We start from the raw sequence: 25,690 nt of genomic DNA, 5'->3' as shown, positions 1-25,690 counted from the left end.
GTAGCACAGTGCTCTGTTGATTAAAGATGGCGGATGACAGCTGTCAAAAAAGCACATGGCTTTGTTTCCAAACAAGAGCACGTGGAATTTACCACCACCACATTTCAAACTAAAGAGGGCAGCACTGTGCTCTATAGATTAAAGATGGCAGATGACAGCTGTCAAAAAAGCACGTGAGTTTGTTTTCAAACAAGAGCATGTGGAATTTTTCAATTTGCCGCCACCACATAGAGGGCAGCACTGTTCTCTCTGGATTAAAGATGGCTGCTTGTCGAAAAGCATTTTTCAAATTATCCGCCACCACATTTCAAAGGTAAGTAGCTAAAGAGGGCAGCACTGTACTCTATAGATTAAAGATGGCGGATGACAGCTATCAAAAAAGCACGTAGCTGTCAAAAAGCACGTGGATTTGTTTATCTCGAGCTAGTGAGGTTAAGTTGGTAGCACTAAGGTTTAGGCCCGTCAAGATGGCAGCACTGCCGATGACAGGTGACGAAAGAGGGCAGCACGGTGCTCTGTAGTTTAAAGATGGCGGATGACAGCTGTCAAAAAAGCACGTGGCTGTCAAAAAGCACGTGGCTTTGTTTATCTCGCGCTAGTTAGGTTAAGTTGGTACTACTGAGGTTTAGGCCCGTCAAGATGGTAGTACTGAGGTTAGCGATGCGTTGTTGTCTGTCAAAAAGCACGTGGCTTTGTTTACAAATCTGTCAAAAAGCACGTGGCTGTCAAAAAACACGTGGCTTTGTTTACCTCATGCTAGTGAGGTTAAGTTGGCACTACTGACGTTTAGGCCCGTCAAGATGGTAGTACTGAGGTTTGCGATGCGTTGTTGTTGATGAGAGCTGTCAAAAAGCACGTGGCTTTGTTTACAAATCTGTCAAAAAGCACGTGGCTGTCAAAAAGCACGTGGCTTTGTTTACCTCGCGCTAGTTAGGTTAAGTTGGCACTACTGAAGTTTAGGCCCGTCAAGATGGCAGTACTGAGGTTAGCAATGCGTTGTTGTCGATGACAGCTGTCAAGAAGCACGTAGCTTTGTTTACAAATTCAAATTTCCCGCGGGAGGTGGAGGAGACCTCTGGGAGGCCTCTGGATGAGGTGGAGGTGGAGGAGGCATCTGGGAGGCCTCTGGCTGAGGTGGAGGTGGAGGTGGCCACTGGGAGCCTGAGGTGGAGGTGGCGCCCGAACCCGCTTATTATACTACTCCTTCTCCTTCAGAAAGGAGTTAGCTGAAGTGAAAAAAAGTAATCTTTATTCGTAAATGGTTTTATGTTCAGAACAAGGAATGGAACCTAGGGGTCATGTCTTATCAGAATTACCTAATTAAATCCCCGAGGTGCGATGAGTTGCGTTTTTTCTAACAGAAATCAGTATCTGCTCGATAGTTTTAAGTGATTGGAACACTGAACTTTTCAAGATGATAGCAGTGAGGTTAGCGATGTTCTGTTGTTGGATTTTAAATTCCGCGCTTCAACATGCATAAGGTGGCAGCCTTGAGGTTTACCGCCGTAAAGATGACAGCAGTGAGGTTAGCGATGTTCTGTTGTTGGATTTTAAATTACGCGCTACAACAAGCATAAGGTGACAGCCTTAAGGCTTAGCACCGTGAAGATGGCAACAGTGTGGTTTGCGACGTTCTATTGTCCTTCAAAGTGAGGTTAGGGTCCGTCAAGTAGACAGCTGTCAAAAAGCACGTGGCTTTGTTTACCAAACAAGAGCACGTGGCTGTGACGTCACGGTCACGTAATCAATCCTTACCTCTACGTCGTTAAGAGCAGCATTAGGATTAGCTATGTTTAAAAAATCTTAGGGAACAGAGCATCAGTAAGAATAGCCATGTTTAAAAGTGTGTACACATCACTTATCGATGATGTATGCATCGACTATCGTACTAATCTTCTTCCGCTAGATTGTACTGCTATCTTAGCATAACCTTTACGCATGAACTTAAAGTACAAAGAATAGCTATGTTTAAAAGCGTGTACACATCACCTATTGATTCTGCATGCATCGACTTTCGTACTAAACTTCTTCCGCTGTCTTAGCATAGCCTATACGCATGAACTTAAAGTACAAAGAATAGCAATGTTTCAAACCGTGTACACATTACCTGTTGATTTCGCATGAATCGACTATCGTACTAAACTTTTTTCACTAGATTGTACTGCTATCTTAGCATAATCTATACGTATGAACTTAAGGTACAAACAATAGCCATGTTTCAAAGCGTGCACAAATTACCTATTGATTTACATGAATCGACTATCATACCAAACTTCTTCCGCTAGATTGTGCTGCTATCTTAGCATAACCTATACGCATGAACGTAAAGTACACAGAATAGCCATGTTTAAAAGTGTGTACTCATTACCTATCGATTTTGCATGCATCAACTATCACACTAAACTTCTTCCACTAGATTGTGCTGCTATCTTAGCATAACATATGTGCATGAACTTAAAGTACAAAGAATAACCATGTTTCAAAGCGTGTACACATCACCTATCGGTTTTGTATGCATCGACTATCACACTAAACTTCTTTCACTAGAGCGTGCAACAATCTTATAAGTATGCTGCTAACTTAGCATAACCTATATGAAAGATCTTAAAGCACAAAGAATAGCGATGTATAAAAATATTGTGAACATAGCAGCAGCAGTAAGAATAGCAATTTTTTAAGCGTGTACGCATTGCCTATCGATTATACATGCATCAACTAGAGTACTAAACTTCTCCCGCTAGATTGTGCTGCTATCTTAGCATAACCTATGTAAGCGAACTTGAAGCACAAAGAATAGCTATGTTTAAAAATCTTGTGAACATTGACCGTGACGTCACAGCCACGTGCTCTTGTTTGGTAAACAAAGCCACTTGCTTTTTGACAGCTGTCTTCTTGACGGACCCTACCCTCACTTTGAAGGACAATAGAGCGTCGCTAACCTCACTGTTGCCATCTTCACGGTGCTAAACCTCAAGGCTGCCACCTTATGCATGTTGTAGCGCGGAATTTAAAATCCAACAACAGAACATCGCTAACCTCACTGCTGTCATCTTTACGGCGATAAACCTCAAGGCTGCCACCTTATGCATGTTGTAGCGCGGAATTTAAAATCCAACAACAGAACATCGCTAACCTCACTGCTGTCATCTTGGAAAGTTCAGTGTTCCAAACACTTAAAACAATCAAGCAGATACTGATTTCTGTTAAAAAAACGCAACTCATCGCACCTCGGGGATTTTATTAGGTAATGCTGATAAGATGTGACCCCTAGGTTCCATTCCTTGTTCTGAACATAAAACCATATACCAATAAAGATTAATTTTCTACACTTACCAAAGTAGGAGCGTTATTGCTGATAGCGATCGATGAGGGTGTTAAAATGTACCTACTTCAGCTAACTCCTTCCTGAAATTCATGCCCAGCGTTGTTTAAGGCTAAAACAAAATATGGCAAATTGTCATAACAACTGCGCTGATCAGTGCTGTGGAACGCACTCAGACATGATTTTAGATTACGGTGGAATCTTTCCAAATGAGCGGCTTGGGGTAGTGAGGTCTCAGAAAAACATGCTTCACTCACCAGCCGAAACACAGGTGACGAAACTTATTGCAGCTTAAGATAGATGCATTTTCCGTGACTAAGACCTTTGGGGGTCCATAAACTACGAAAATGTGCCGGGATAGTAGTTAGACGGCGCTACTTGAGTTTATTTTGCGGACAGGGAACAACCAAACGAATTTAGGAAAAGCATCAACAATGGATAGGAACCCAAAGTTTTTTTTTGGATTTCATGAGAGGACCATAATAATCAACAAATAACTTTTCGCCAGGGTACGACGCAACGTCAGCGGAATGGAGCCCAATTTGAGAGCTTTGCGCAGGTTTACACCGTTGGCGAACGCCGCAGCTCTTCACATACTCTAATACATCCTTTTTGAAATTTGGCCAAATAATCACGAGAGACTCGATGTAATGTTTTGTACTGACCTAGATGGGCACCCAGGTAGGTATCATGAAAACAGTGCAACATCGTGGGTCTTAATTTGACCTGAAGAGAAATTTTGTCTTTACCATTTTTACGGTTACGACGAACCAACAACCCTCGTTTGATCCCAAACGACTTGCCTTGAAAAGACCCATCAGCGACTCCTTTCATCAGTTCCAAACACTTACTGTCTTCCTTTTGGTGTACGGAAATGTCCGTAAAGGACCAAGGACAATTTTGAAGGATATTAACGCTTTCAGTCAGATGGTAGTTTTCCTCGGACTCGACCTCTCAATCTTTGACCCCCTCAAACATTCGTGACAAACAGTTGGCCACAACATTCTCTTTTCCACGAACGTGCACAACCGTGAATTTATAGACTGATAGCTGGAGGATCCACCTAGCTGTCCTGCCAAGTCGCTTTACATTTGCACTCATCGACGATAGGGCTTGATTATCCGTATGGACGAAGAAATGACCGTGCTCCAAATACAAAAGGAATTTCTCAACACCTAAAACGACGGCTAGGCATCCCTTTTCATAAATAGAATATCGCAATTCAGTCCCATGCAACAACTTGCTGAAATACGCAATTGGGACCAGTTTTCCGTCGTCGGCGGATTGGTTTAGGAGAGCCGAAACAGCGAGGTTGCTAGAATCACACTCAGGGGAAAGCATCGGGAAAAATTAGGATTGTGGAGGACAGGTGCTTGGCAGAGGGCATTCTTCAGTTGATCGAACGCACGCTTATGGGCTGCCCCCGGACGAAACGGCAATTTTTCCTTTTCAGAAGGTTTAAAGGGGCCGAAATTTGGGAAAAGTTTTTGATGAAACAGCTGTAGAAACCGACCATACCTAGGAACCTTCTCACACTGCGGACATTCTTGGGCCGAGGAAACTCTATAACGCATTTCACCCCGTCGGGGTTTACAGCGATTCCGGAATCGGATATATTATACCAAGGAAATTCAAGCGCTTGGAGCAAAGATACACCTTTTTGGGATTTATAGTGAAACCGTGCATGCGCAAACGACTAAGAACTTTTCGAAGATGAGCAAGGTGCTCGTCAAAGCTTGGAGAAAAAATGAAAAGATCATCAAGAAATTTGAAAACATAAGAAAATTTCAGATCTCCAAGGATCGAATCCATTACGCGGCTGAGCGCTTGTCCACCAATATAGATGCCCATCGGTACTTTATTTAATCCGAATAGGCCAAAAGGGGCGGTGAAGTCAGTGCAAGGGCGACTTATGGAATCCAAAGGGATTTGGTAGTACGCTGAATTAAAATCAAAAACGGTGAAGAATTTAGCACCATTAAAATGTTGAAAGACATTTTCAATGGTGGGCAAACGGAAACTGTCGAAGACTATATTCTTGTTCACCTTCCTATAGTCAACGATGAACCTAAATCTACGGTCCTTTTTGGAAATAAGGAAACCGGGACTACTGTAAGGGGACTTGGAGGGACTAATTACCTTCTTTTCCAAAAGATCGTTGACACATTCTCTCATAGTGGACAGTTTGCAGGGCGAGCAACCAAAAGGCGGGGACATAACGGGGGTATCACTTTCAATTCGATGGAATAGAAAAAATTATTGTACACCCTAAATCAGCGGTTAAGACATCAGAGATTTCTTCCAATAAACTATTTGACATTCAGTTCTGGTTATCAGTCAAATTAGAACAGGCGTTGGGAAGTTGGGATTTCGGAAGTGTGCATATAGTAGCATGTTGGAAACAGGAGTCAAAAGGGTCATTTACAGGAGATTTGAAACAAAAGGGAAAGGTAAGTGTGATAAAATCAATGGATAGCCTAGTAGGCAGCATAAAATCGGTTCCTAAAATGACCGGGACAGGTAGATCGGGATCAACATTGAATGTCCAATCCCATGAAAGTTTATGGATTTTAAAATGACAGTTGATTCGATCCACGGGACATACCTGACACCCATCAGCAGACGAACTGTCCAGGGCTGTCACAGGCTTGGAGATATTTTAAATTCATGCAAGACACAAATGATTGGTTGACGAAGGAACAGCAGGAACCGGTAACTAATAACGCATATAGTACGCGCGTTCCGCAATAAATTTTTGCCCAGGGTGTAGATATGGGAAGGCCCCGAATCCTTTTATCAACACCAAAGTCAGGCGCCAACGACAGGCCATCACGACGGCGCGGATTTAGTTTCCCTGCCGAGAGTTGTACCGAGGACACACGTGCTGGGTGACACCATTAGGACCACACTTCGAGCATTTCAGAGGGGACTCAGACCAACAGTTCTTTGAAATATGCTCTATTTTCCCGCAGTTCCAACACTTTCTCGCTGCAGTGTCACTTACCACGGCTGAGTCAGAAGATTGGACGGCATTAATGCAGCCTCGAGGCGGAGATACAACGCTCGACCTGCGATCGGGACTACCAAAGGGGCGAGATGGAGAAGGGGTTCTACCAAAAGAGACTGATTTCATGGGCGCACGATAGGCAACGTCGGGAAGTAAACAATCAGATGGAGTAGGAGGCAGACGGTACAATTTATTCTGGCAGACCGTTGACTCGAATTCGCGACCTAAATTAATGATATCCTCAACGCATTCAACCTGAGATATTTTTATATACAGTTTATAATCAGAGGATAGATTTCTGTAAAACTGGTCGACAATGTTAAATTCCGGGACCTTGACACACAAACGGTTGAAAAAATTCAAAATACAAGTGGCGTAGTCTTATGAAATTTCTTGTTTTAGACAATAGTCCATGTCGGACAACCCAGAACGCTGTTTAATTCGAATAGCAAAGTCGTCCTAGGATTGGATGTTAGCTTGGATTAGCCTGAACCATTTCAACGCTGGCACTTCTAGCATCCCAGGAATGACAGAAATGAATAGGTCAAGGGACAAGGAGCTACATTCGGCGATATCTTCAACTATTTCGAGAAATTCAATAAACTGGAGCTAGTTCCTTCCGCAGGAAAGTTTAATTTCCATTTCCTGACGATATCCAAAACAGGATTAATATTTTTGGTACGGTAACTAATGGGTCTGGAATTGGGGGAAACGGGGTCCACGCGGTTCTCAACGAGGGCACAATTCCTACAGGCATTAGCACTCCTACCGTCAGGGCATCTACCACTATCGATATCAGATACGAGCGATGCATTAACATCATCAAGACCTTGCCTCTTTTCTTTTTCTAGGTTGGAGATTTCCCCAGTAATAACTTCGCTTTCGTTGCTCATGTCTAAAACTTTCTGACTTTCCATTATCCAAGCAAAATTTCAACGACAGCAAACACAACACACATGCAAATGGTCATAAAGATACATAAATTACCAAGAATAGCCAGGATTAAAATCAGAACATAATGGTTTCACAAGACTAAATCGAGGGTCAATTAGGACTGATTTAATATACCCAACATAGAACATCATTTCCAATTGTACCTCGTCCGACCTTTTTTCCGAGGAGATATCCTAGTTGAACCTCGCATCTGCTACCATTTGTGCCACACCCCTTCCAACGCGGAAACAATCCCAGTACAAATAAATACCATGAGAGAATTTGAGGCGTAGATCGCGACTAGGAAAGGCCAATAAATGCCTTCAACTGGAAAAAAGCCTCTTTACAAATTAAAAATAATAAGAGACTAATTCTATATGTAATAAAATTCAAGTACACGTAATAAGAGTTTATTAAAAACATAAAATAAAGGTAGGAGGAAAGGATAATAATCAATTAAAAAGGATAAAAACGGGTACATACATAAGCAGTCCTGGTCCAGTTGATGGCCTACATTGTTATGTGAGCATGAAGTTACAAAACCCAAAAGATATTAAAACATTCGGCGAGCCCACTCAGTTAATTGCAATACCATTATTGAATGTGCCAGTATTAATGTTCGTGACACAGACCAAAACAGATCGTTCTCTCTACGAGTATATTTCAATTTATTTTTCACACAACATCGATCCGACATCAACCTCATAGTAACAATCACCACAGATCGTCTAACTCCCACGCATCGAGGAGAAAACCCCGAGTTGAAAAATAAAATAAAATGTATAAGATATCAGAGAAATAACTCCGGACCAAGGAGATAATATTAATAACAAAAGGGGAAAATCCCAGATATGCCCATAGCCTATATGAAAGAAACATAAAACATGGCGGCCCTATAGGTAAGCGAGCGGCCACGACAGGTGCGAAGGCAAAAGTAATAGTACCATACGAAAATGCATGAATAAGATACAGAAACAAGATCAAAATGTAAATCCACCTGATTGATACGTCATTCTTTCACTCCCCTCTCACACTAACATTCGCGCACACATTCAGACACAGCCGGGATTGGCAAGCAATATGAGCACCAGCGGCAGTCAAACGACGAACTCAATTTCATTTAAAATTACTTCAAGGTCACAAACGAGGTCTCATTTATATCAGAAGTTGTGTGTACAGGAGAAAAGAATTAAGCTGTGGGATCACAGAAATCCCGCAGTTATGCACAAACACTTCAGGGTTTGCACTTCGTACAACACGAGTGGAAGCTCGCGCCGACAGAAAATGCAACAGTCTTCAAGATGGCAAATTACATAAAAATGCAGCGCACACGAACACAGGTTATATGAGACCCAAACATCAACATATCAGAGCGAACGACACATATCAATCAGCTATAAATAATAGAACAAATATTACGAAAGGGTGCCCATACCTGAAGTATATTAACCAGCTAGGAAAAGAGAAGGATGGTGGTATAGGCTAAGTTTGAATCGTTTAAGTGAGACACTTTTCTGTAAGTCACAAACGCAATTCCGATCTGCATGGAGTAGATTTATATTCTTCACTCCGAACGAAAGCAAAGATTCGAGTCAAACAGATAAAATTCACACCTCGTCAGAAAGCTGCGACCATCCGTGTCCAACATTGAGGGAGCTGCCCGATCTAGTATAATCACGGAAGTTGTTAAGTCATTCAAGGTGAAGTCAGAACAGGCCATTATCAATAACAGAAAAGTAACGTTTATGAACTTGCCATGCAGATATGGCTCAAACTTCGTGCTCACATAACAATGTTGTGAAATCAACTGGATAAGGACTGCTTATGTATGTACCCGTCCTTATCCATTTAATTGATTATTTTCCTTTCCGCCTACCTTTATTTTGTGATTTTAATAAACCCTTAATACATGTACTTGAATTTTATTACTTAAAGCATTAACCTCTTACTATTTTTGATTTGTAAAGATGCACTTTTCCAGTTCAAGGCTTTTTTGGCCTTTCCTGGTCGCGATCTACGCCTCAATTTCTCTCATGGTATTTATTTGTACTGGGATGTTTCCGCCATGGGAAGTGGTGTGGCTCAGCGTGTGTCCGCAATGGCGGGTCAAGATATTCCAAGTTCCCATTGTGGCTGCGTTGTGACCTGAGCGATGATCATTTCATTTTAGCAGCTGGGGAGAGACACTCCCTATCACTGAAGTATGAGCCATGTCTGCATGGCAAATTCATAAATGTAACTATTCTGTTATTGCTAATGGCCTCTTTCGGCCTCACATTGAATGACTTAACTACACTTAAGGAATTGGAAATTTCAACACCATGAAGGCATTGGTCCTTTCTGTTGATTTTCAAGATATGGAACTCAGTCATGAAGGCATGAAAACGATCAAAGTTTCAGACCCATTGGATTGTTGGTACAGGTTGCCCCGCGTGATTGGTCGCGGAGGAATCAACTCTAGTATACGGACTCGGGTGTAGAGTAGTTGACATGCAGTCTATGCAGTGAAGTGTTCCCCGTCAAACATGTCTCAACGACAGAGAAGAGCACGCTATCAACAACTGTCACCGTTTGAAAGGGCTCGGATAATTGGGCTGTGTGAGGCTAGATTATCGCTAAGGACTCTCGCTGCACGTGTTGGCCGATAGGCATCTACGGTACAACGTGTATGGCAGCAGTGGTCAAATGGAGGTACCCACACTCGTAGACTTGGCACAGGCCCAGTGCGACAGATAACTGTGAGAGAGGACCGCCGCATCATTCGGATAGCCCGGATGGAACTCCATGCAACAGCAGCGCAAATTCGAGCAGCTGTGGCACCTCACGTTACACAACAAACAGTTGGTAATCGCCTGCGTGCAGCTGGCTTACGAGCCCGTGTCCCTGCAGAAGGTGTTCCATTGACCCCACAACAGCGACGTGTAAGGCTGGCCTGGTGTCGATGAAGATCGACGTGGGTCGACGAATGGCATAGGGTCGTCTTTAGTGATGAATCGCCCTTCTGTCTTGCCCGCAGTGATCGCCGGAATCGTGTGCGCCGACGTACCAGGGAGAGGGGACCCACAGATCTTATTGTGGAGAGGCACACAGGGCCAACACCAAGCATTATGGTCTGGGGAGCTGTTGGCTCTAATGTGAAATCACAATTAGTGCTTGTAGAGGGCACTATGACTGCTCGACAGTACGTTGATAGGGTACTCAATCCAGTGGTTGTCCCTATGTTGGCGAACATTGCTAATGGGATGTTTCAGCAGGACAATGGCCGGGTTCAAACTGCATGCATCTCCAGAGAAGCGCTCCACGACATCAAAATCTTAGAATTGCCCGCCAGATTCCCGGACCTCAGTCCTATTAAGCATGTGTGGGACATGATGGGTCGACAACTGGTCAACTGTTCTCAGCCACCCACAACTCTGGAACAACTGACCCGTGCAGTGCAGCAAGCATGGGCCATAAACCCTCAGGAATCGATCCAGGGCCTTATTGACTCCATGCCTCGACGAATTCATCAATGTATTGCAGCTCGTGGTGGGCACATCCTGTAATGATTGTTGTCCAAATTTGCGGTCAGAGAGACCTGAAAGTGTAATCATCGAATCACAACCGAACACTCGCCCTGCATGTTCATTGCAGCGCTGTAGCACCACTCATTCTGGGTGTTACAATTTCCATTTTCTTCAGTGTATTTCCATGATTGTACTAGAGAGAGCAGCTCCCTCGATGGTGAACATGGATGGTCAATCTTTCCGACGAGATACTAATTTTATCTCTTTGACTCGAATCTTTGTTTTGGTTTAGAGCGAAGGATAAAAATGGACCCCACGCAGATCGGAGTAGCGTTTTTGACTTACAGAAGGGTTTTTAAACGATTCAAACTTAGCCTATTCCACCATCCTTCTTCTTACTTTGCTGGTTAATATATTCCAGGTATGGTAATTCTTTCATATTATTATTTTTCGACTAGTCTTTCGTAGTATTTGTTGTATTATTCATTGCTGATTGATTTGCGTCCTTTCGCTCCGCAGTATGAATGGGATGAATGTTTTCTTGTGGTTATAGTGATTATGGTATGTTGATACTTGGGTCTCATATTACTTCTCTTTATGTGCACTGCATTCTAATGTAATTCGCCATCTAATGACTGTTTGCCCTTCGTGTCAGCGCGAGCTTCCATCGTGTCGTACGAAGTGCGAACCCTGATGGGTTTGTGCATGACTACGGGATTTCTCTGATCCCACATCTAAATTCCTTTGTGCTGTGCACGCGATTTCTGATATTAATGAGACCTCGTTTGTGATCTTGGAGCCACGCTATATGAAACTGAGTTCGCCGTTTAACTGGCGCTGGTGCTCATATTGGTTGCCGATTCCGACTGTGTCTGAATATGTGCACGTATGTTGGTATTAGAGGGGAGTGGAAGAATGACGTATCGGTCAGCTTGTTTCTGTATCTTATTTTTGCATTTTCATATGGTGCTATTTCTTTAGCCTTCGCACCTGTCTTGGCCGCACGCTTACCCATGGAGCCGCCATGTTTATGTTTCTTATATTTAGGCTATGGGCATGCCTGGGATTTTCCCTTTGGTCATTTATATTGTTTCCTTGATCCAGAGATGTTTCTCTTTGTGCCATGCTGATATCTTACATATTTTATATTTTCCTGCTCGGGGTTTTTTATCCTTGATGCGTGGGAGTTTGATGATCTATGGTGATTATTGGTATGAGGGTGGAGTTGAAACGATTTATGTGGAAGATGATACGATATTAAACTCGTGCAAAGAACGATCTGCTTGATCTGTGACACTAGTATTAATACTGGCATATTCAGTAATGATATTGTATTTAACTGAATGAGCTCGCCGGAAGTATATTTTATCTTGGAGTTTGACAACGTCATTCTCACATAACAACGTTATGCCATCAACTGAACCAAGTCTACTCATGCATGTGCCCGTTCTTATCCTTTTAATTGATCTTTTATTCTTTCCTTCTACCTTTATTTTACGATATTAATAAACCCTCGTTACGCGTATTTGAACTTGTAGAATTGGTCTTTTACTATTTTTTATTGGTAATGAGGCTCCTTTCCAGTTCAAGGCTATTTTCCTTGGACTTCCCTAGTCGCGATCTACGCCTCGAATCTCCCACGGTATTTACTTGTGCCTGGTTTGTTTCCGCGATGGGAGGGAGTGTGGCTCAAGTATTAAACTCATTCACTCACTTCATGTTGAGGACTTTGAGCATGTGTTCGCAATGGCGGGCCCAGATGTTCCGAGTTCCCATTGTCACTGCGTGTTGAGGATTTTGAGCATGTGTCCGCAATGGAGCGACGAGATGTTCCGAGTTCCCATTGTCACTCCATGTTGAGGATTTTGATCATGTGTCCGCAATGGCGCGTCAAGATGTTCCAAGTTCCCATTGTCACTGCGTGTTGAGGATTTTGATCATGTGTCCGCAATGGCGCGTCAAGATGTTCCAAGTTCTCATTCTCACTGCGTGTTGAGGATTTTGATCATGTGTCCGCAATAGCGCGTCAAGATGTTCCAAGTTCCCATTCTCACTGAATGTTGAGGATTTTGAGCATGTGTCCACAATGGCGCGCCAAGGTGTTCCGAGTTCCCATTGTTACTGCGTTGTGACCTGAGCGATCATAATTTTATTTTAGCAGCCGGGGAGAGACACTTCCTGTCACTGAAGTATTCAACTCATTCACTCACTGCATGTTGAGGATTTGGAGCATGTGTCCGCAATGGCGGGTCAAGATGTTCCAAGTTCCCATTCTCACTGCATGTTGAGGATTTTGAGCATGTGTCCGCAATGGCGGATCAAGATGTTCCAGGTCCCCATTCCCACTGCATGTTGAGGATTTTGAGCATGTGTCCGCAATGGCGCGCCAAGATGTTCCAGGTCCCCAATCTCAGTCTATGTTGAGGATTTTGAGCATGTGCCCGCAATGGCTCGCCAAATGTTCCAGGTCCCCATTCTCACTGCATGTCGAGGATTTGGAGCATGTGTCCGCAATGGCTCGCCAAGATGTTCCAGGTCCCCATTCTCACTGCATGTCGAGGATTTGGAGCATGTGTCCGCAATGGCTCGCCAAGATGTTCCAGGTCCCCATTCTCACTGCATGTTGAGGATTTTGAACATGTGCCCGCAATGGCTCGCCAAGATGTTCCAGGTCCCCATTCTCACTGCATGTCGAGGATTTGGAGCATGTGTCCGCAATGGCGGGTCAAGATGTTCCAGGTCCCCATTCTCACTGCATGTCGAGGATTTGGAGCATGTGTCCGCAATGGCGGATCAAGATGTTCCAGGTCCCCATTCTCACTGCATGTCGAGGATTTGGAGCATGTGTCCGCAATGGCGGGTCAAAATGTTCCAGGTCCCCATTCTCACTGCATGTCGAGGATTTGGAGCATGTGTCCGCAATGGCGCGCCAAGATGTTCCAGGTCCCCAATCTCACTGCATGTTGAGGATTTTGAACATGTGTCCGCAGTGGCTGGTCAAGATGTTTCAAGTTCCCATTCTCACTGCATGTTGAGGATTTTGAGCATGTGTCCGCAATGGTGCGCCAAGATATTCCAGGTCCCCATTCTCACTGCTTTGTGACCTGAGCGATCATCATTTCATTATAGCAGCTGGGGAGAGGCACTTTCTGTCACTGAAGTCGAGACACGATACACGCGGGAATGTTACCAGTGCAATGTAAAACGCGGATTAAAATGTTCTAGTCTTTTACTTATTCCAAAATACTGTAAGTTCAAGAGGCAAATTGATGGCTGATTTAGTGAGGAACATAGCTGCTTGTTGAACTCAGTTACAAGGAAGTATATACGTGTCAGGAAGGTATTTTTTCAGCAAAAGCTGAAGCTTTCTATTGCGCGGCTGTAAGCTCGCATCCGGGAGCTAGTGGTTCGAATCCCACTGCCGGCAGCCCTGAAGATGGTTTTCCGTGGTTTCCCATTTTCACACCAGGCAAATGCTGGGGCTGTGCCTTAATTAAGGCCACGGCCGCTTCCTTCCAACTCCTAGGCCTCTCCTATCCCAATCTCGCCGTAAGACCTATCTGTGTCGGTGCGACGTAAAGCCCCTGGCAAAAAAAGCCTCCGATTACAGAAGAAATGTGGAAGTTTAACCGGAAACGACAAGGAAGACGGGAATGAGTTCGCACTTTGGAATTTGGTAATACTTATAAGCAGCTCCGGAAAACAAGAAGTACCGTATCTGCTACCTTTATGTGCACATAATCTCATTCCGGACACGCATGAACATTTCTACAAAAATAAGTAAACTATTTTAGCCGAACCAACTGAATCAGGCACAATTAATGACTAACAAAGTCGTATAAAAGCCGGGCTGAGTGGCGCTGGCCTTCTGATCCTAACTTGGCACGTTTGATCATGGCTCAGTCCTGTGCTCAAATATGTCAATCTCGTGGCGGTAGATTTACTGCCAGGTAAAAGAACTCCTGTGGGACAAACGTTTGGCACCTCGGAGTGCTCCAATGCCGTACAGAGATTTTAGGGGACGTAATAAGCAATAACTTTGATTAATTAGTCTTAAAAAGGTTGTTTGTGTCTTCGAAACAATTAAAAATTGAAAAAGGTAAAAATAATAATTACCTGTAATCATTTTTAAAAATGCCCTTGTCCCTCCAAATTGCCTAACCTGTAAATTGGTAATTTATTTGAAGACATGTCTAACTGCATGGTCTTTAACGATGTGTTGTTCACAGTCAACAATCTCAAGCGTGTTATTATTCCTTTTATTTCATTTTAAGGCGTGAAAATAAAATATACCTTAAGAAAGGTATAACTTGAAGTTCATGGTCATTATTGAATTAAAATGTCCAAACAATAACAACGTAAATTGACTGATGCTGCCAGTTGTTCTCGTAAGTTCATCACACACTATGTTCCATTTTAGTAATGTCGCAACTAGTTGGAAATGGGTTTTAATACATTAAAACAACCTTCGTGGGGAGATATAAACTAGGCATTCCATAGAACCCATAATCGTTCATTTGTTTAAACTGCTCTCCTCAACAATCTACTTTATGTATACGATGTTCTTAGTTGAAGGGGTCGATGTGAGAGGCACAAAGTTTATCGGAATTGGTGTTCCTTTTTCTGGTACAAATGGGTTGTTTGAAACTATTCTTGTAATCGTCACAGTTACGCTCGATGTCTCATTGCTTTTGCTCTGATACAAAAAGGTTACAAATTCTGCCAGAGATCTCCGCGAAATAAAACTGTTCAAGCTAATTTCTATGAGGAGTAAATTTCTTCGATATTGAAACTATAAAGACAAAAACATCTAATACGTTCCAAGCAGTCAGCGTCAGAATTAGCAATGCATCCGTCTGAAAAAGTAATACAGTGATACTGCGACTCCGTGTCTTCCGTGTCGGTCGAAAGAAAGAAAGAAAGAAAGAAAGAACGGTTTGAAGGCTACGATTCCTTATTTCGCCAAGGAATAACGGAAAGAATATTATTTACATGTCTGTAAATATTAGAATGGTATTAGAATATTGGCCCTATGAAAGAAAATATAAAAACTTATAGAACTAACCATTTCGTGAGATCAAGGAGGCAGGGAGTAAAAAAGAAAGAATAGTAAAAATAAAAATGGAGGAACATAACCCCAAAACGGGAAGGAACAATGAAAGTGAGCCTGAAGGCAAAACTTGTGATTTGGTATTAAGATTCTCCCATTCTGGTCGGAGAAACCAGACATATTGTCTACCAGCTGGAGGCGCAGTTTGCCTTGAATAAGATAACTAAGGAAGAAACGAAACTCTATTACTTGCACCTAGCAGTATATGTAGTATATCTGGCACATAATAACACGAAATAAGGTAAACACGCATTCTTCTGCAAGATTACTGCCGGGTTTCTGGAACGTGAGATATTGAGCCTATAGCGGTATCGAATGGTTAACTTGTGTTTTGGCGTTGCACGAACGTACGGTTTGACAAATCGCTTGCTAACTTAGAGGGCCCTGAGCCCTGGTGGCCGCGTGCGCAATACTTCAGTATCAGCAGCTAACATCGTGTTTGTAAAAATTTTCTACGGCTTTCTCATCTTCTTCCGACGAATAAATTGTAGAAATGGCCAACATTCTAGAACGACCACGATTATATCATCGTCGGCCTAATATTCTAATGAAGTATACAGTAGTGAAAACGAATTCAAAGACAGATTGAGGCTAAACAAATATACTGTCATACTGTAGGTTTGGTAGAGGTTACAGGCGACAATTTGCATCCTGTGACGAATAGTTTTCCATTGTCCCCTGTTGATCAATTATTAATTACGATACCCTTTAAGATTCAGTACTACTGAGTCTTATCATTTTGGTATCGGTGACTGCATTCGTGTCCATAAAAGCACTGGTACCAGTAACTGAGTTTAACAGATAATTACACATTTATCGTAGTAGGCCTGCTTGCATTGGCAGTGAGCATATGCTTTTATCGTGGGATTGTTTTTAATTAATGATATTGCATTACATGGAACTAACAAGTTATATAATTATGTTAATTACCCGATATATATCGTTATATTGTGATCAAACAATGTTCATATTTTGTAATAACAGGGTATACTTATAAGGCTCAGTGCTAGCTGGATTGCGCGTGACATGTGCCACTCGTGTGTATATTTAATTAGAAATCCTCAAACAATTTCAAATTCTTCTGACAGCCCTTAAACACCACAAAACTGACACCCACTTCTGCAAGAACTAGTCGAATATCCATTTCTTGCTGCATGGCAAGGAGGGGGATAATCGGACCTGCACAGAAAGCTCAAATGCGATGCATTACTTGTGCGCATGCGCCTGACAATCTAGGGAACACACCTAATGCACAAAAACAAAGCAGTACGCAGGGTAGTATCTAGTGTGTATTTATGAAACTTGATCAACGAGCCAATAGTTGACAGTTCGATAAATTAGCTGCTGTTCCGCTGTGCAGCGCAGTGAAGATTTATCGAGTCGTCAAGTGTAACAAAGCAATAGCTATCGGAAAGATATCTCACCATTCCAGAAACAGGGCAGTACGACTTCTTGCTATTTTTAAAGAAAGTGAAGTTAACGAATTTTGAGGTTAGTTACTTGTACAGAGCTAAATGATAATGAACCGAGTCAGCTTCTAAGGAAGAAATATCTCTGACAAAGTTTTTCGCACTCTTTGGCAAGACAAACTTCCTGACTTAATAAAAAGCATCCTCGTTGTAAGTGAGGAGTGCCTTGACAGAGTTACCGTTATGGCAGTCAAAATGCTAGAAATTAATCCTCGCACCGTAGCGTTCAGTGCCAGCGGTGAATTTACGGAAGTCGCGTCAGTTAAAGAGTTAGTTGCTAAAATATCACAGTTAGAGCAACTATTAGCAACAGTATCGACAGGCGAAGAAGCAGCTCATACCGCAGATCTCCAACCAGAGGCCGCAGCTCGAGTCGCAGTAGGAGGAAATTCGACCCTTATGGTAAATTCTGCCACTACCATTTTAAATTTGGAAGGAAACGCATGCCTGAAAAATGCAAGCAGCCTTGCCAGTGGGATGCACAGAAAAACTGCAACCGGCAGTAAAAATAACGGCCAGTTCTACTGCTACAAATCAGGAAGGAGCAGCAAACACCGCTTATTTATGCAAGATAATAAGTCCTACTTGTGGTTTCCTGTTGACAGCGGAGCAGATGTTTCCATTATTGCAGCGTTCGAAGGTGATACGTTGGAATAAAACTTTAGTATCAACTGGAGGTGTGAAAGTCTTGGCCCTATGAAAGAAAATAGAATATAGAAACCCACAGAACCGATCATTTCGCGAGATCAAGGAGACAGGGAGTAAAAACAAAGAATAGTAAAAATAAATAAGAGAGCAGGCATGCATGTTCTTTAATAAATAGAATGTTTATATTTAACACTCGTTGTATTTTATTATAAATACATTTGAAAACGTAACGTGCATCACAAGTAACAAAGCAGACCTGAAATGATGTTCGCAGGAGACTTAGAACCTGTCATAAAATGTGAGTATTAAGATAAGATTAAAGCCACTTATTTAGGGCCGCCTGGAGGTGCTGAAGTATGACACCGAGGTTAGCCGGTTCGAGTCCCCTTGGCCGGCAGGGTAGGGGAGGTGGTGGTATACAATTTCTAATCACTAGATTGCGTGCCAAAAGCCTGTCTCCTCAGTGCTCGTGTCGAGGCCAATGTAATTTGGCGGAAAGCTCGGCTTTGTTGTATTAATAAATTTGTTTTAATAATAAAATGTGGCTTTGTTTGTTTGTCCAACCCTTGTCCCGTTTCCCTACGGGGTCGGGTATGAGGTGAGATGAATCTGTCGTGGCGGGTTTTTAAGACTGGATGCCCCTCCTGACGTCAACCTCATCAGAGGAGTTAATGAGATGAAATGGACGTGATGTATCATAGTAGAGAGAGGGTGAAACCAGGTGCCGGCACACAGCCTACTCCTGTCGAATACCACTAAGGGACCTGCTCAAGATTTAACGTCTCTATCCGACGGACGAATCACCATCACCCACGTATTTATGGAGAACAGTTCTCCATGTATTTGATACACCATGGCACTGCGCGACACACTCCAGGAACTGTCCACAGAGGGCGGTAGATCAGTAACTTCACTCCCAACCTCTCCCCGAGTCCAGTCAGTGGGGAGGCCGTGGATAGTATGATCGTGACTTCCACGTTCTTTCGAGAATTTCTGTGATCACTGTCAGAAGTAGAACTTCCCATACCCCGATGAAGGCCAATGTAATTTGGTGGAAATTTCGGCTTTGGTTCAGTAATAAATAAATGCTTTAATCCAGATAATTATGTTTATTTTAATACAATGAGTCACGAAATCCTACGTTTTGTGGGTGTTGTTTATTTCTCAGCACAGTCATTGTAACTTTATCATTAATCCATTTATTATTATTTTATCGCAGTGCCGGGAGTGTTCGAGGACATGTTCGGCTCGACTGATGTAGGTCTCTGTACTTGATGCCCGTGGGATACCTGCGTCTCTGGATGTGGGTATGATGATGATAATGACGATGAAACCCGGTACCGGCACACAGCCTACTCCTCTCGAATAGCACCCAGGGGTCTGCTCAATGATTTAAGTCCCCATCCGACGGACGGATCACCATTAAAAGCGTCATATGCTGTCACTTAATACGAACACTGAGAAGATATTTGGAAATGAATCCAGGCTGTTTGCCTGCAATCAAGCGATTGCCACCTCTCCTGGTGGCCAACACTCTGATAGTGAGTCTTTTTGGACCCACGGGACTCGAACCGGGTAACCACGTTGTCAAACCACATCATGTTGGGCTTTTAAAAAACATTAATCCATTGTTAAAGATCGATCAGTACTTGTCATTTATTCCTTGATTTAATTTTCAAAATGAAATCGCTACAACTTTTCGTCAGAACAAATTCTAACCAAACGCTCACTGTTCATAAATGTGACTGATGTGAGGAGAGAGATAACGTATAGTATTCTCCCACAGATACGGATAGGTGTTATGGACAGGAAAGGGCTAGAAGCGGAAAGGAAGCGGCCGTGGCCTTAATTAAGGTATAGCCCCAGCATTTGCCTGGTGTAAAAATAGGAAATAACGGAAAACCATCTTCAGGGCTGCCGACAGTGGGATTCGAACCTAGTATCTCCCGAATGCAAGATGACATGCCACAAACCACACGCTCTTTCTCTCAGTGATCTGCGGGAACTGTTACAGTAATGTAAGATTGTCAAATCAACAAATAGTTTCCTAGATATGAACCCAGAACATCCAGGTTTCAAGTGCAAGTCATTCTCAGAGGAAATGCAAGTCTCTCTCCCACATGTCATGTGGCATGTGGGCTATTTCTGGGAAGACACGACTGTACTTTATGCTTCATAAATTATTGTTTGGTCTTGTAGTCGTAAAGTAAATTATGAAGACATTTTCGCCGTAACTGCCAATAAATTGCACGATAGGCAACATGTCTTTCTAGAAGCATTTGACGAGTCTCATAGTATATGAACAGCTTTCGTGGAAACATGACGCGCTATTTTCATGACAATCGAACGATACAAACTTGTAAATGAAAACTGTAAAGTGAAACCTCGATAAGACGCACTCGCTTAAAATGGGCTGATTTTTCTATCACTAGACATTCCCCATAGGGAGCCATTATAAAATACCTCGTTATATCACACTTCGCTCCCCTTTTTCGAGGAAATAGTCTTCGGCTCATTTTTAGCAAAGGTGAGGAGAAATGGAAAATGTTACTCCTTCGTCTGAAAGCTGAAGAAAGCTGTGAACCTCACCCAGGTAAAAGTCTAATGTGGCTGTAGCTAGCTTCAGGTAGTAGATGGTACTGGAGGTCATTCACAACGTGTACATAGTTGTAGGAAGGTTCTGTAGATGGCAGGTAAGTAGGCATGACATGAGCGATTTTAATAATTGAAGGCCGTTTGCCTCGAAGTGAAGTATTTCAAAGTTTTGCCTCAATCAGTGGGCCCTTTTGCCAAGAATTAGTCAAGTAATTTGAAGATAATATTGCTGAATTGCATCGAATCCGACTTTACCCAATCGATGAACCTTGTTCGAACTAGTATCGATAGTTCCCATGATGCTAATTGTGTTGTTTGAATTCCAAATTCTCATGTGCCTGTGCTGTAATTCTCTATCCCTTGTGATTGTTTATTATAAATACAATATATCTTCGTCAGTCCTGAAATCCTGTACTTCCTGTTTGAGCACACCTCAGGGGCTGGAAGCTGAATGATTCTAATTATGTACATCTATATATTTCCTGTCGCAGTGCATTTAATTATGTTATTTTTATTTTCATGTGGTGCTTGGATACTGATGCATGTATTGTGCTCTGCTGTCTTGCATTTGAATTGATGTATATTTGCCATAACGTCAGCTGAAATAGTCATTTCAAGGTATAGATACTTTGTGGTGTATATAGTATGCCATACGAGCCAGGGGTATCAGATCATTATTGGTAAGTACTTGAAAATAAACATAAGAGTATATCGGAATGGACATATTAGAACTGCATTATAATCGTCATAGTATGTGAGTGGCGTGGTGGTAGGAAGGGGATGGGGAGGGGATAGGATAAGGACGGAGGAGCTGTGGTGTACATAACCGGACGTGTGTCGCGTCACTACGGCGGAAGTCACCTCTCTGTCGATAACAATAGTAAGGTATTACACTCAATGCCCAGTGCAGTGCAATATCTGATTGGGGTCTGAAACTACGATGGCCATCCGGCTTGGAGCCGAAATTTATTATTGAGTTTCATCTCTATCCTATTATATCCTCTTCACGTCGAGCTAGTTCACATTCTCGCCACGGGGAGTGTACAGGCGAGGGGAAACCAGTTGTTAGATACCAAAGTAGAAATCGTGGACAGGGAAGATAGACAACACATCTTCTACTGGACAGTTCTAAGATTTCAGCTTACATGAAGACTGTTGAGATATACAACAATAGAGCACCCAGATCCGACACTACCAGACATTTTGCAAGACGAGAAGTTTTATACGCGTCGGAAACACCGAGCTTGAGAAATAACACCTCGAAACGAGAACTGGAGAAACTAGAACGAATGAGAGAAAGATCTTAGGGCCCATTAAGAAGAAGGAACATGAAAGCTCAGAAAAATGAAGACGTGCATAAGAAGGTGGGCAAAGTAACGGACGACGTCAGGACAAAGAGGCCACGTGTTCCGTATGTCTGAAGAAACAGATCCTAAAAAAGTTTGTAATCTCAAAGGTGGCACCAAGGAGTGGCTGATGATTTGAGGTTGAGCGGGATAACGTAACAAGGTGTCCTAGTTAGACGCATCTTTAAACAAAAATCCAGGATTGGAGGGTACCTGAAGATGAGGTCAAACCCTGCCCAGAGGGCAGAATGAAGGGCATGTGGGCAAGGATATATAAACATGGTTGGAAACTTAAATAAACATGAGGGCGTAGAAATGTTAAAATAATCATGTTATTGGCTTTATGTCCCACCAACTACTTTTACGGTTTCCGGAAATGCCGAGTTGCCGGAATTTAGTCCCGCAGGAGTTTTCTTTGCGTGCCTACCTACATCAGGCAGACGTATTTGAGCACCTTCGAATACCACCGGACTGGGCGAGGATAGAACCAGCCAACTACTGTTCAGTGTATTGAAGCACTATAAAATCACTAACCTTAGCGAGAAACTGCTCGCTGCTTTGTACGAGTTCAATCATCTGTGTTAAGAACGTCATTCAATGACGGCAGGCGTGAAGTGAGGAGAATGTAATACAGCTTAGGATAGTCTCCTCTACATTGACAAGCATACGAGCACTGTAGTAGCAATCACTTCAATGCAGTCACAATTGACGGTATTCACACAGCCCGTCTCCTGGTGGAGAAACACAGAGAGAAAAAACAAACCTCTACACCTAGCCTTTTTGGACTTAGGAAAGACCGGATACCACGTAAGTTTATTTGGAAAGCCCTCCGACTCCATGATGTTCCAGAAGCCTATGTCCGATGGACCCAACTTTTCTATGACAAATTCACCAGCGTGGTTTGCTGTCCGGAAGGGATCTCACCCTCATTTCCTATCGTTCATCAGGTTTTGCCTTTTTATTTGTTTTTCTATTAGCCAGTAGCGTTTCCTTGCAAATAGTCAACTGTTAATACCTCAGTCAGTGAGAGTATACTTTCCTTAGGCATAGTCAACTCTGACTAGTAAATGTTGACCCTATAATGTTCCAGATTCATTCGTGACTGATCCGCAAGGAACATACCATCTGCATATAAGATGGTCTACGGGTATGGCGCCTGGATGTCAGCTGTGACTATGTCATTTTCATCAGGGTTTCCATTCTCGTTACTTTGAATTTCGTTTTTTGTTGTTGCTGAATTTGATCAATTTCGCATTGAAGATCATCTTCCGTTTCTGAATTTTGCCAGTACCTCAGTTGGTAGTTTTGAACTAGATAAGCCATGTCTCTGGGAGCAGCCGAACATTGCCTCATACGGGGGATCTTTTTGTCCCACTATGCAATGCACTGTTTTCATAAGTTGAATAAACTTTAAGCCTTCACTCCATTTTAATGCTTTGTGGTCTTGCATCCAGGTGCTTATCATATTCTCTATGTCCTGGTTGGCTCTTTCGACGCTACGTTGACTCTGACTATGACACGGTTTGCCGTGCACCATTTTGAAGTTAGGCCATGTATTAATTTTATTAACAGATTCTCTGCCATTTTTCGACTGTAAAGAACAAGGAGCGCCTGAAAATGAAAACGTACAATCTGTTTTCCAGTCAGTGACCGGGTCAGGTATGGAATGAATGAAGCCCCCATCTTGCGGCGAGGATAGGAATTGTGCCGGCTGCCGAAGGCTGTCGCACTCCTCTGGGGCAATGATTAATGATTGACAGATGAAATGAAATGATATTGGAAAGTGTTGCTGGAATGAAAGGTGACAGGGAAAACCGGAGTACCCGGAGAAAACCTGTCCCGCCTCCACTTTGTCCAGCACAAATCTCACATGGAGTGACCGAAATTTGAACGACGGAACCCAGCGGTGAGAGGCCGGCGCGCTGCCGCCTGAGCCACTGAGGCTACAAAGAGCGTCTAACGAAGTAAGAATATCAATGCTATTATTACGCACTTCGTCTGCAGTCTTTGATTTCAGTGGTTTTAGCACAACAAACTTCGTCAAAAATCAAATCCACTTGACATCGTGAATTCATTTCCTTGAATAACAAAGGCTTTACGACCAGTCCTTTCTACTTAGGTTTCCATTTTTGAACACAAGGTTCGCACAAGTTTAAAAATAGTAAAATGTCCTTTGTAATAACATTTTGAAATTTTCCTTTCAATTGCTGAAGCATACGATCTCTTCCTTCATGTCCAGTGGCTATGTGTGCTTCATTAAGAACTCCAAACAACTGTCCATCAACTGCGGTCTTGGTCTGTAAAAGTTTTGTAATACCATTTACTTCAATAATGTCATATCGTCCTAAAATCCTGAATCGTTACTTTCTTTTTTTCTTGTTGCAGTTTTTTATATTTTTCCCTTTTTAAATGTAGCTGTCATATTTCAATTTGGTCAATGTCAGTGAATTTACCTTGGAAGTCGAGCGTTCCTGTTTCAGTTTCTCATGAAACAGTTCTGCCGTGGGTTCTGACATAATTATTACACAATTAAAATAATTATTTAAAAGTAAATGAATCTTTTGTCACAACAATAAAGAGCCGAGTAATGACGACTGCCTGTTATGTGCTGATGTAGTTCTAATAATAGACGTACGAGTCCAAACAATTGGAATGTTTGGACGCGGTTACATTTTCAGAGCAATTTTTACTAAACCACAGCGGGCATAGTTAAATCTTCTAGGAATAATTTAACCGTTTGTTTCAATCAACTATTACTGATACTTTCAGCTGAATCTGCCTAGTGAGAGTCAACTCAAGACCAACTACAATTACATCTGACCCTAATGCAGAAAAAACATGGCGGACATCGGCGTGCGATATGAGACGTTGAGGGAAAGGTTATGCATGTTCATTCCGAGTCACCTAAAGAAAATATCACAAGTCGAACCTCATGAAATGCAACTCACTAACTGAAAATATGAATAATTAAACACCATAAGTAGCGTTATCGCGTATTGTAAGCCTAAATGAAATTTCAGAGGGGAAGAAACGAAGAGAGAATTATTGTATCAACGTCAGATTGAAACACAGAGTATAAAAATATTTCACATGATGAATCTCCGGTCAGCAAATACGATATATATATGTCAACAAAGTACATTATTAACCTTACATGAAATACTATGTAACACCACCATTAACCACCGCCCACTATGTAAAACACGCAAACAAATTTCCCGAACAAAATTTCAACCCTCCAAAATCCACCTGTATTGTTGAGTAGGTACAAGCGATATTTGTATGATAAACTTGACCGTCTAAAGCACTCGTCACCTTAAAACTCATCAGAATTGATGGCATAATTGTATTTTATATAAAAAAGAACATAATCCTCACCTTAACTCACGGGAAATGGGGTTAGGTTTAGTTTACGCATGTTTACTGTAAAACGTCGAAAATTAATTAAGTTACATCATTCTTGCACTACCGTTTACGATTGATTTAGTCTCTAAATCATAAATCTTGGTCATGATTTTCCGGATCTTTCTGGGACTGATTTAATTTTCTTTGTAGTAAGGTACGTTGGCTGATAGGGTAAATGCTAGGATAGGCATCATTAGTTTTAACTTCGGAAGTTTGCACGGCACTGGAATTAGATCACCTTCTATAGGTATATGTCTTCCCTCAGAATACATTTGATTTCAAAAATGATAAAATCATTAATGCACACAACATTGTTAGTCCTATGATTCGTTTCGAAGTTTTCCTTACG

This window comes from Anabrus simplex, chromosome 10 (assembly GCF_040414725.1).
Source record: "Anabrus simplex isolate iqAnaSimp1 chromosome 10, ASM4041472v1, whole genome shotgun sequence".
Taxonomy (NCBI): Eukaryota; Metazoa; Arthropoda; class Insecta; order Orthoptera; family Tettigoniidae; genus Anabrus; species Anabrus simplex.
The sequence above is the reverse complement of the archived record's forward strand: the minus strand, read 5'-3'. Positions refer to the sequence as shown.